Source organism: Mytilus edulis, chromosome 10, assembly GCF_963676685.1.
Source record: "Mytilus edulis chromosome 10, xbMytEdul2.2, whole genome shotgun sequence".
Classification (NCBI taxonomy): domain Eukaryota; kingdom Metazoa; phylum Mollusca; class Bivalvia; order Mytilida; family Mytilidae; genus Mytilus; species Mytilus edulis.
In genome coordinates this window covers 66,184,985-66,196,762 of record NC_092353.1, presented here as the reverse complement: position 1 = coordinate 66,196,762, position 11,778 = coordinate 66,184,985, and positions in this window count along the sequence as shown.

Here is an 11,778-nt window from a genome sequence, read left to right as displayed (position 1 = left end):
TGTTTAAGTACAAATGTTAATTAAAGAAACTTTTATATTCTTTTTCATTGAGAATCGAGAATTTAAAAAAAGACGGCATTTATTTCAAATTTAAAAATTAACGTCCTAAACAAGGATAGACACTCTTTGTTCTGAAAATCGACACAATTGTTGTGCTTATCTTAAGTTCGTCAGTATAAGAAAGACGAATACATGCTATGCTGAATTGTGAAGGTTTTGTTCAACTATTGATCAATCGTGTGCTTAAATCCGAATACAGAACTAATTTTGCAATAATTAAACCATTGAAAGTGTTTTTGACGTCTCTAGCCTTTTTCAATTTCTTTATTATTTTTATAGCACATAAGGTCACATTTCACTATACATTTATATGTTGTGTATAAAATTATTTTATATGTATATCGCATCTAAATGTATTGTGAAACGTGACTTGTTAACTTGTTGGAGTAGCTCTAGGACACTGTGAAGCCAGTTCATTGTAATGACCCCATAGAAAATAAGCGGAAACGCATTCATGTTTTATTCTTGGAAGGATATCAACTTGAGGGTGCATTCTAGCATGAACTTATTTGTCTTATTTCATTTTAATTACGATTATTTATTTTAAAACTATACTTGTATATAGTTGATATCGATTCTGAAATGTGTTTTACCTTTTAAAAGCACTCTGGTCATATTTTTTAGAAAGATTAAACTTTATTTTTTTAATGTGGTATGGGTGTCTTTCGCCATCTTGGATTGTAAAAAGCAGAGAACCTAAGGTCAGGATTTTCAATCAAGTTAGCAAAATTTGATGCAGGAATGCAAAAAACTAATGTGAATTTGTATTGAAAAGAAAAAGATAACATGGCATTTTAAGGGGAGGTAACTCTGAAATAGTGCATTTTCTGAAGGAATCTACCTGGAATTTAGCTATTTTGTATTTTAGCTAGAAAACAAAACGTACAGTGGTCATTTGGTCTCAAAGCATTTAATAAAAGTTATCTTCTCGTATTTTATTTTACAATTATATCATTGAGTTTAGCTGCTCAACACATAATGATGTTTTTTCCTGTATTATCTATACAAAAATGTATCATTTTGTCACAACCTGTAGCTAAAGAAAAAACACAGTGACCTATAATTTTTATTATATTTTTGAACATATATCAATAAAAACTACATTTTGGCAAAGTATGAACAAATTCTATCATTTTTAATTTAGACACCTTAAGGAGGCTCGAGGGTATAAAAATTTCAGAAAAATATCAAACATTTGTTTTTCATTTCAAATTTTATTTATTTCCTTTTGTAGTTGTTACTTTATCATATGGTACAAAAATCATTCAAAACAATCAATTCGTGTTGGCCCCAATGTATACATCATTGAAAAAGTTCCAAATTATCTCCGTTTGGTGGAAAAATGCCATTTTTTGGCTCTAAAAATGACATATCTTTTTCAACTCATCGGTGACCTATCTTTTTTAATATAATTTCCATATAAGCTGTACTTAAACTAAATTATTGTAAAATTTTAGCAATTTCTGTAATAAATTTCTTTTTTTTATTTCGATATTACCTTTATTTCTCCTATTACTTCAACAGAAAAAACCCGCCCTTTACAAAAATGTATGCTTCTTTCGAAGGCAGATTGTGAGCGCAAATGAACGGTGACCCCACTTTTTTATTTTATTTTTCTATTAACTATAAGATAAAGTTCATTTATAGAAAAATATAGAGAAATCCTATATAAATGATTTAGACCCGCGAACCCCCTTAATATGTTTTTCGAACGTATTGCATCTTGTTTGATGTGGTGACGCCAGATAAATGGTCTATACGTAAATTTTCAAGATTTTAACACAATTTCATTTAATTTTTTCAGTTGAGTCTACAAATCTTATAGTAATTATGTTACTTTAAATAAATACTTTTCCAAAAAAAAAATATAATTATATTTGACCTGTTCCTCTTTATAAAAAAATATGCACTGAGCGTTAAAGGAACACTGGCTACGAGATATATATAATGAATATAAAATAAATATAATTTTTTGTTCAATCAATATTGAAAGTGAAATAGTGAAATAATATATCGCTTTTTGGTACATGTTTGAGCAGCCAGTATGGTTCAATTTGTTCAAAATAAGCTAAGAAACATTGATGATGAATTATTCACTTGCAAGTGAATAATTCGACTTCATTGAATCCTTCAGTTTAACCTCTTGGCTAGAAATGGGTACCGCATGCATTGTGAGTGAATTATTCGAAAGATAAAAAAGTGAAGCAAAGGTTAATCATTTGATTGTCTGATTCGATCCACAAAAAAATTATTCTTATACAAATATAAAAGAATGATTAACATATTTGTTTAATCTTTAATATAAAACTAAACAGACTAAGAAATATCCAATTGCACGAGTTTTCTATCCATTTATATCTATATTTACGTGTTATGTTGTTCTTTTATTTGTTTTTGTTCTAGATAGTCATCAAAGGTACCAGGATTATAATTCAATACGACAGACGCGCGTTTTGTCTTCATAAGACTCATCAGTGAAGCTTAGATCAAAATAGTTATAAAGTCAGACAAGTACAAAGTTGAAGAGCATCTAGGACCAAACATTCCAAAAAGTTGTGCCAAATACAGCTAAGGTAATATATTCCTGAGATAAGGAAATCCTTAGATTTTTTTTTAATTTAAAGGTTTGTAAACAGGAAATTTATATAATGACGATATAATTGATATTACTAATATTAATATTACTTTTACTGTTTGGTCTGTTTTCAGTAATACCCATTTGACGTGGCTCGGTACTTATACATCTCCTCAATGTGTTTGTATTATCTTTCTTATTTGCTGGTATGCTTTTTACGTGTGACTTTTCGTGTTAATGCTAAATATTATGTGGCTCTGTACTTTTAAACATCCCGTCATTATGTGTTTGTTCTATGAAAATGCCATTATCTCAATGTTCTATTATAATTTTGAAAATACTAATACTATGAACTACAAAATTATTATATATCAATATGTTGTTTGTAATATCTTTCATTTTTGCTGCTGTGCTTTGAACGTGCTACTTTTTGTGTTTCTTTTGGTACATATGACGTAGTTTTGTACTTTTTAGACCCCACTTTATATGTTATTCGTTCTATCATAATGTCATTATGTTATTGTTCTATTATAATATTGAAAATACTTTGAACGACGAAATAATTTTATATCTCTTCCTGTATGACGTAATATTCTAACATCAAACACGCGACTCCCAATTAGAGTTGATGTGAACCTCGCCATGCAGTCATTTGGGTTGATTTTAAATACATTTATAAGTAGCAATGCATGTGGTTGTTAATTTTCTTTTTTGTTCTGATTGAGAATGTGACACACTGATTATGGCTATAACCCTATTTTGGCAATTTAACCTATTATGTGTCTGTTTTGTTAACGCATCGTTATAAATATAATGGAATTTGATGCGACTGTCGAACAAGTGAGAGGTTTGATATTCCTGTGCTTACATTTCCTATCATGATGTTCTTGATATAGGGTTGTTGCTCACAAGGAAGCTATTAAACCAAGAGTTCCAAATGGTGAAGTTGAAATCATCCCTTCGTAAATTTTACGGACGCCATCACAAGTTGGTTGACCGTAATGGAATAACAGTTTCACAAATGATATCGGATATGTTCCTTACGTTGTAACTACAATCCCCTTCCCTTTCATGAATGTGACCTACCGAATTGGACTATTTACCGGATTTGTTATAACATAAGCAACACGATGGAAGGCACACGTGGAGCAGAATCTGCTTACCCTTCCGGAGCACCTGAGATCACCCTAGTTTTTGGTGGGGTTCGTGTTGCTTATTCTTTAGTTTTCTATGTTACGTCATGTGTTCTATTGTTTGTCTGTTTGTCTTTTTCATTTTTAGCCAGGCGTTGTCAGTTTATTTTCGATTTATGAGTTTGACTGTCCCTATGGAATCTTACGTCCCTCTTTTACCTCTATAAAACCAGGTTCAGGCCATCATTTTCTACATTTGTACAAAGTCAGGAATATGACAGTTGTTGTCCATTCCTTTGATATGTTTTATCATTTATAAAATATTAATCCCTTTGTACATGTTGTAAATACTAAATCACTGTTCTTTTTAGTGTTCGTTTTAGCAATTACGGTATTTATCAAACATTTATTTTTCTAATTTCGGTATAAATTTCTGCAACACGTAAATTGTTCGTATATGTAAATAAACTCATCATAGATACCAGGATTAAATTTTGTATTTACGTCAGATGTGCGTTTCGTCTACAAAAGACTTGTCATATGCATCTACATTGGAGAAGTTCAGAGGGAGGGACGAATTCTAAATAAATCAATTGGAATGCAGCAAAGATTAACTCTTCAGAAGTTAAGCTACTAGGCTAATTCAAATAGACCTCACCCAGCCTTAAATATTGAATGTAAATAGATTGAAAAGAAGACCGCAAATACTTACACAAAAATCGAAACGAACTTTTCTTAAAATTTTACCTTAAATAGTGAAAATCTTAAAACGCATAACCTACATAGTAAAATATTTATCTTTAATCAGACCTGTACGGACAATTTTTTCAATTTTTTGTTATTTTCACGTGAAAGAAAAAACATTTCTTGATTAAAAGAAGACGTGATAAGAACAGACAAGTGTCTCATCGAAAACGTTTTTGTGAACATGTATATTTTGGGAAATTATAACATGCTGAGAACTATATATGTGGGATTATTGGAAAATTAGTGACCTGAACGATTTTTACAATTTCTATGAACTTGATTATTTACCAAATTTTTCTTAATATGCAGCAAAATTTAATATATTTTAAATGTTTGTTTCACAGGCTTCTAATGCAATCATCACGATCAATAATACATTGTACATTATGATTCTTAATGTATATTTTGTAACGCCACAGTTTAACAGATAATTTCCTTTTTTTACGATATTTGTTCAAATATATTTAAATCAGTATCGTTAACCGGAATTGTCTACCCTTGATTTTCTCGCCTTTTATTTTTTAAAGAAGAGGATTTATTCTTACTAGTAGTTCTCGCGTCATCTGTTTTGTTACTGTTTGCGGATTAGAAGCCCATCATTAGTTTTTTGCCCTAATTACATGATATATGTTTATACTTGTCAAAAAGTAAAATATCAAAAATACCAATTTCTAAGGCAAATTCACAACCGTAAAATCCTTTAACAAATGCCATGGCAAATCAAAAGCTGAAACACATCAAATGAATAGTTAATAACTAACATATTCCTGACTTTGTACATGTATTCTTTTTATGTAGAAAATTTTTGTGTTCGAAAATTTTCTACATAAAAAGAATGCATGTACAAAGTCAGGAATATCACGATTGTAATCTGACTAGACAAAATTGGATGAGTTTTCCCGAAAGTTACGGGACGCACCTAACTGTCTGGGGTGCTTGTCCGACCTCTCCGATCCAAGGGAATCTGTTACGAACGTATAATTCAGCGTTCAGGCAATAATAGGACATTCCAGATCATGAGGATAGTACTCCGACTTTTTTTACTTTTCGTGTCTAAGCGCTGTCTTATCTCAAACGGGAGCAATAATCCTCACTGTGTGAACCCCGTATTACATGTATATCACTAAAAACCAGTAAAAGTCTGAAATGACCAATATCTGTAATCGACTGTACTGAGTTTTACTCGACCAGTCTGAATTGTTCTTTAAAATTTTACTCGACATTACTCAACCCCGTCTGAAAACGCCTTAACCAATTCTTAACCTATACTAGACCCTTTTTTCAGTCTAAAATTTAAAATCACTAACAAAATACTGAACTCCGAAGAAAATTCAAAAATAAAGTTCCTAATCAAATGGCAAAATGAAAACCTCAAACGAATGGATAACAACTGCCATATTCCTGACTTGGTACCAACATTTTCTTATATAGAAAATGGTGGATTAAACCTGGTTTTATAACTAGCTAAACCTCTCATTTGAATGAAATAGCATCAAATTCCATTTTATTGACAGCAATATGTGAACAAAATAAACAGACTTAATAGGCGAAAATGTAAAAAAATAGGGGAACAGCAGACAACAGTGAACTATCTTATATAAAAGTTATTTTTTTTACGTTCTATCAATTATTTTTCTTTTGTGGCACATCAACTTAACATAACTTAAAATGCTGATAAGTTGTAAAGAATGATTTATATACAATGTGAGACGGTAAGGAGGTTGACCAAAGAACACCTCTAATCCTAGGTCTTGTTTGCGTGTGTGCGATGCGTGGTTCATTCCTATAAATGGAGTATTTTTTGTAATTGTTGTAGTAGGATAACTATCTGTAGATGTGCGTTTTACTGTTGTTTTGTGTTATGTGTGTAAAATAAGGTTTAAAAACAATAAGTACATATAAAGTAGGTTAAAAGATTGGTATTATAGAGGACATTTTACAACCACTTGATGGATGCAAATACTGGTGGACGTTGAACAGAGTCAAAATTCATAAACCGCACGAGTCAAAAGGATACTTTTTTATACTATCTCCAACAAATTAAATTCTTATACAGCGCTATTATTATAGTTACTACAATTTGTTTCAATATTCGATTTATTATGAAATTGTGATCGAATAACATGGTTTTGTTTTATCTGAAAAACTAAATTTTTAATTTACTTTGACATGTGCGAATTGACCTTTGGTAATTTCATTCACATTTTCGTAATAAGATTTAAAAATTTACACAACTCCGAGAAATTAGATCATTCCATCATGTCCATAAACATTCACAATTTGTCTGCATGTTCGTAGATACATTAAAATATCGTAGTATCATGTAGGGTGCATCCCCTGAATTTTTTTTTATTTGTAATTAATATTCAATATTTCAATTTCCAACGGGAAAAAATAATAACTAAATGAATACATTGTTCAGATACCTGTACATTTATTTCAGATATTTATAAAGTATTTAATTTAAAAATATACTAATCAATTTTATCACTTTCTGCATGAATAATCATAACACATAACAAAATACTATAGGCATATCCTGTTTCGTATATTTTTATTTACACATCATTGGTATCTTACACAAGAATTGTGAAATAACATTCAAAGTCTTGAAATGATCTTGATTTATTGGAAGACATACTTCATGTAATTACTCAATGTACTTAAAGGAAGAAACAATCAGGACATGGATTGATTAAAAAAATTTTGTTTTAATATGAGTTGTACTTATACAACACAGTAACTGTTTATCTTGACCTCCATTCTGTCAATCTCAGGAACAGGTATCCTTGTAGTCCCAACTCTATCAGAAAAGTTCACAGTTTTTACAGTTTGGCTGCATGTACATTATAATATTGTAAGATCTTAAACTGTGAAATCATTAAAGATTAAAATTTCAGGGTTAATTCCTTATTTTTTTTATATTTTCCATTACTATTCAATATTTCCAAACACTACCGGAGCAAATATAACTACTAGTATATAAATTCATAGTTTAGATACCTTTGTATGTATTTTTAATATTCAAAATAAAGATTTTATAAAGTATTTTAATGAAACTACATTTTGTACAGCACAGCAATCCCAACCATCCCCCTCATGTTGAACAGTGGTGTAACAGTACAACATAAGAATGAACTATAAAACTCAGTTGAAAAGGCTAAACTTATCAGATGAATACAAATATTAACAAATCTAACAAAAACTGCGTGGACTTTCACATCAGCAATTAGGAAAGACAAGAATACAAAAATTATCAAAGAACAATAACATAATGACAGGACGAACAAGTTCAGACCAACGTCAAATGGACATCACCAAAAACAGACCAGACAGTAAAACTAATATTCATTAAGAAAAAAAAAAGTACTATAACATGTTATTAAGATGATAAACAACGTCAGTACCCAGAATCTATTCTTCAAGACCAACCTTTATTATTTTGGCATTTGATACAGAATATTTATCAACAAGGTCTTGGTACCTTCCGATGTTTTATAAAAAAGCACGAGACGTTATTTGAAATACCCCTGGTTCATTAACTTTCTGCTCAGACACTGGTGACGCATTACAAGTCTGAGTAGAAACTGCAAACTCTTGAATACTGAATAAGTTGGGAAATGTATATCCTATGTGCAGGTGAAGCTGGTATATTGCTACTAAGGTGGGAGAAATTGAAATTTTAGAAAATTAAAATCTACTCGTTTGTCAAAAATTATGGTCCTGAGATGCCTGTGTATGTCAAATTCGAGGAATAAGTCTAAAAATGAGCCGGAGAAAACCGTGTCTTTTTTTCGTTTAATTTCTATACCGACTTCACCCGCATATGGAATATACATTTCCCAACTTATTCGGTATTCAAGAGCTTGCAGCTCCTACTCAGACTTTGTAAAACGTCACCAGTGTCTGAGCAGAAAGTTGATGAACCAGGGGTATGTCAAAGAACGTCTCGTCCTTTTTCTAAAAAAGTTCAACGGAAGGTACCCAGAACTTGTTGATAAATATTCCGTATCAACTTCACAAATAGTACACGATGGTCTTGAAGTATAAATTTTGCGTACTGACGTTGTTTATCATCTTAATAACGTTTTATATTATTCTTTTATTTGTCTTTATTTATATTACTTTTACTGTTAAGTCTGTTTTTTGAGATATCCTTTTGACGTAACTCTGTGCTTATGTATCCCATCATACTTTGAACGACAAAATTATTTTATGATGTGACTCTCTACCAATGTATCTTGTCATACCTTGAATGACAAAATTATTTTATTTATTAATATTACTTTTACTGTTAACCCACTGTTTTTGTGATATACATTTGACGTGACTCTGTACTAATGTATCCCGTCATACTTTGAACCACACTATTATTTTATTTATTATTATTACTTTAACTGTTAAGGCAGTTTTTGTTATATCTATTTTGCGTGACTGTATTTCTGCATCCCGTCATACTTTGAACGACAAAATTATTTCATGTCGACCTGTGCGAATTTCAAACGCGCAATTTTACACCAGTACTCAAAACCCTTCTTCCTTGATGGGTGCATTTTACATAGACAAATAAAATCGTATAATATAATCAAAATGAGGATGTTAATTTGATGTATGCCCTTTTTGTGCTTCTTCGTTACATTTGTTGTTTTTATAGTGATTAAGATGATAACACAATGTTGACTGCTGTACCCCTATTTTTGACATTTTTACCTATTGTGTCTGTTTGTTTTGTTCACGCATCGGTGACAATATAATGGAATTTGATGCGACTGTCATACAAGTGAGAGGTTTAACTAGCTATAAAACCAGGTTCAATCCACCATTTTCTACATTTGAAGTGCCTGTACCAAGTCAGGAATATGACAGTTCTTGTCCATTCATTTTTGATGCGTTTTGTTATTTGAATTTGCCATGTGATTATGGACTTTCCGAATTGAGTTTCCTCTGAGTTCAGTATTTTTGTGATTTCACTTTTTTCTATTGGGGAATATATTAATGGAACCCAATCAGAAAAGTTCGGATTGTTAATTGAACAAAAATCATCAATATATCTTAATGTGGAATTAAATAACTAGGCCTTTTTGTTTTTGACAAATGTCTGAAGGAACTCCGGCTCGTATGAAAATAAGTAGAGGTTGGCAAGGAGCTCGAGGCACATCGTTTGTTCTATTGATACGATATTCCCGTGCTTGCATTTCCTATCATGATTTTCTTGATAGAGGGTTACTGCTCACAAGGAAGCTATTAAATCAAGAGTTCCAAATGGTGAAGTTGAAATCATCCCTTCGTAAATTTTACGGACGCCATCACGAGTTGGTTGACCGTTATGGAATAACCATTTCACAAATGATATCGGATATGTTCCTCACGTCGTAACTACAATCCCCTTCCCTTTCATGAATGTGACCTACCGAATTAGACTATTTACCGGATTTGTAATCACATAAGCAACACGACGGGTGCCGCATGTGGAGCAGGATCTGCTTACCCTTCCGGAGCACCTGAGATCACCCCTAGTTTTTGGTGGGGTTCGTGTTGTTTATTCTTTAGTTTTCTATGTTGTGTCATGTGTACTATTGTTTTTCTGTTTGTCTTTTTCATTTTTAGCCATGGCGTTGTCAGTTTGTTTTAGATTTATGAGTTTGACTGTCCCTTTGGTATCTTTCGTCCCTCTTTTGTTCTCATAGGAAAAGAACCTGATTATAACAAACATCTTAAATTGACAATCTGTGTAATAGGTATTTATTTTTTGTCTAAATTTTGTTGTTGGTTATTCAATTTTTTTTCTTCATTTTGTTTTGCAATTATAATTATAAGGGCTAAATAAGAATAAAAGCAAATAAAAAATATGATTTGTGTAATAAATAAACCTTTTGAAATGCTGGTAGAGATATTCCCCTTCAGAACAATAATTAGGAACGTCTGTTTAACATTTAAAAACGCACCCGGAACGATAATACATGTAACTATAAACACCTTTAAGGATAAATACCTTTTGTGTTATAAAATAGTTATCTGAATTACTTTTGGAAAATGTGTATTACACGTACACAAATCAAATGTACCCGTATTGTATAAATTTTTATAAATAAAACATAAAAAAATATACACTACTGTAAATTTACTGTGTCTGATACTTCTGCAGTTTGTTTACAGTTTAAGATGGTTGTACATGATATAGATATCTATTGCAAATCACGCGGAACAGATTTCAAGGTCGACTACTTTTTGCGTATTAAAAATAAAATTGTGTTTATTTACACATTTGTGTATTTAAAATTGCAAAATACACGTACTCCCAAATGTATATATAAAATTAAAAACCAATTGTTCAGAGAACCATTGATGGTCTTTCCACCAGTTAAGACCTTTTTTTATATGAAAATATTAAAATTTGGTTTTAAATGTCAATTGTACCGTCAAATGACAGCTTATTGAACGCTAATTCCAAAAATGTATGGTTTCTATGGAAAAACATATAGATAAGGGAGATAATTGTTTACTTCCGGTTCAAACGATGTTATTTTCGGTATAGTTTGATAGTTAAAGTGACACTGATTCCAAAAATATATGGTTCTATATACTTTTTCATTAATGAAGGACAAAATATAGCTACTTCCGGTTTACAAAAGGTCACTTCCGGTTGTCTTTTTCTAGATCAAATTGCCTGCAACCTAATTTAAAAAGTCCCAAGTCTTGATCATGTATACATATGAGGTAAAAGCAAAGGTCAAAATCTAGAACATTACATTTACCTATGACCCTGAGCTCAATTTCGAGGTCATCAACCAAGGACCTCAAATCAAAAGACTCTAGGCCTCTACTATATATAGTTAATGAGTTGTATTACCTTACAACTAATATTAGATATAAAAGGGGGCAAAACTGGCATCAAATGTCTACGTACTCTTTCGACTAAAATCTACGTGTTACCACATGTCGCAACTAACAATTTAGTAAAAATAATTTGTCGATAAGTTATACGGCTTTTGAAAATAAGTGAAAATCAGCCAAAATCAAATTTTATAATATGACCTTGACCTTTGACCTTGACCTTATTTTCATTTTTTTGGACCAAGGACCTCAAATCAAAAGACCCTAGGTCTCTATCACTTATGGTTTACCAGTTAGAAATGCAAATTCTTATATCAAACATAAAAGGGGGGATAACTGTCATATGGAATCTATATACGGCTTCGGTCAAAATAAAACAGAACATCCTAAGGATATAACGAGCAATTTGGAAAAATAAATTTGTCGGTT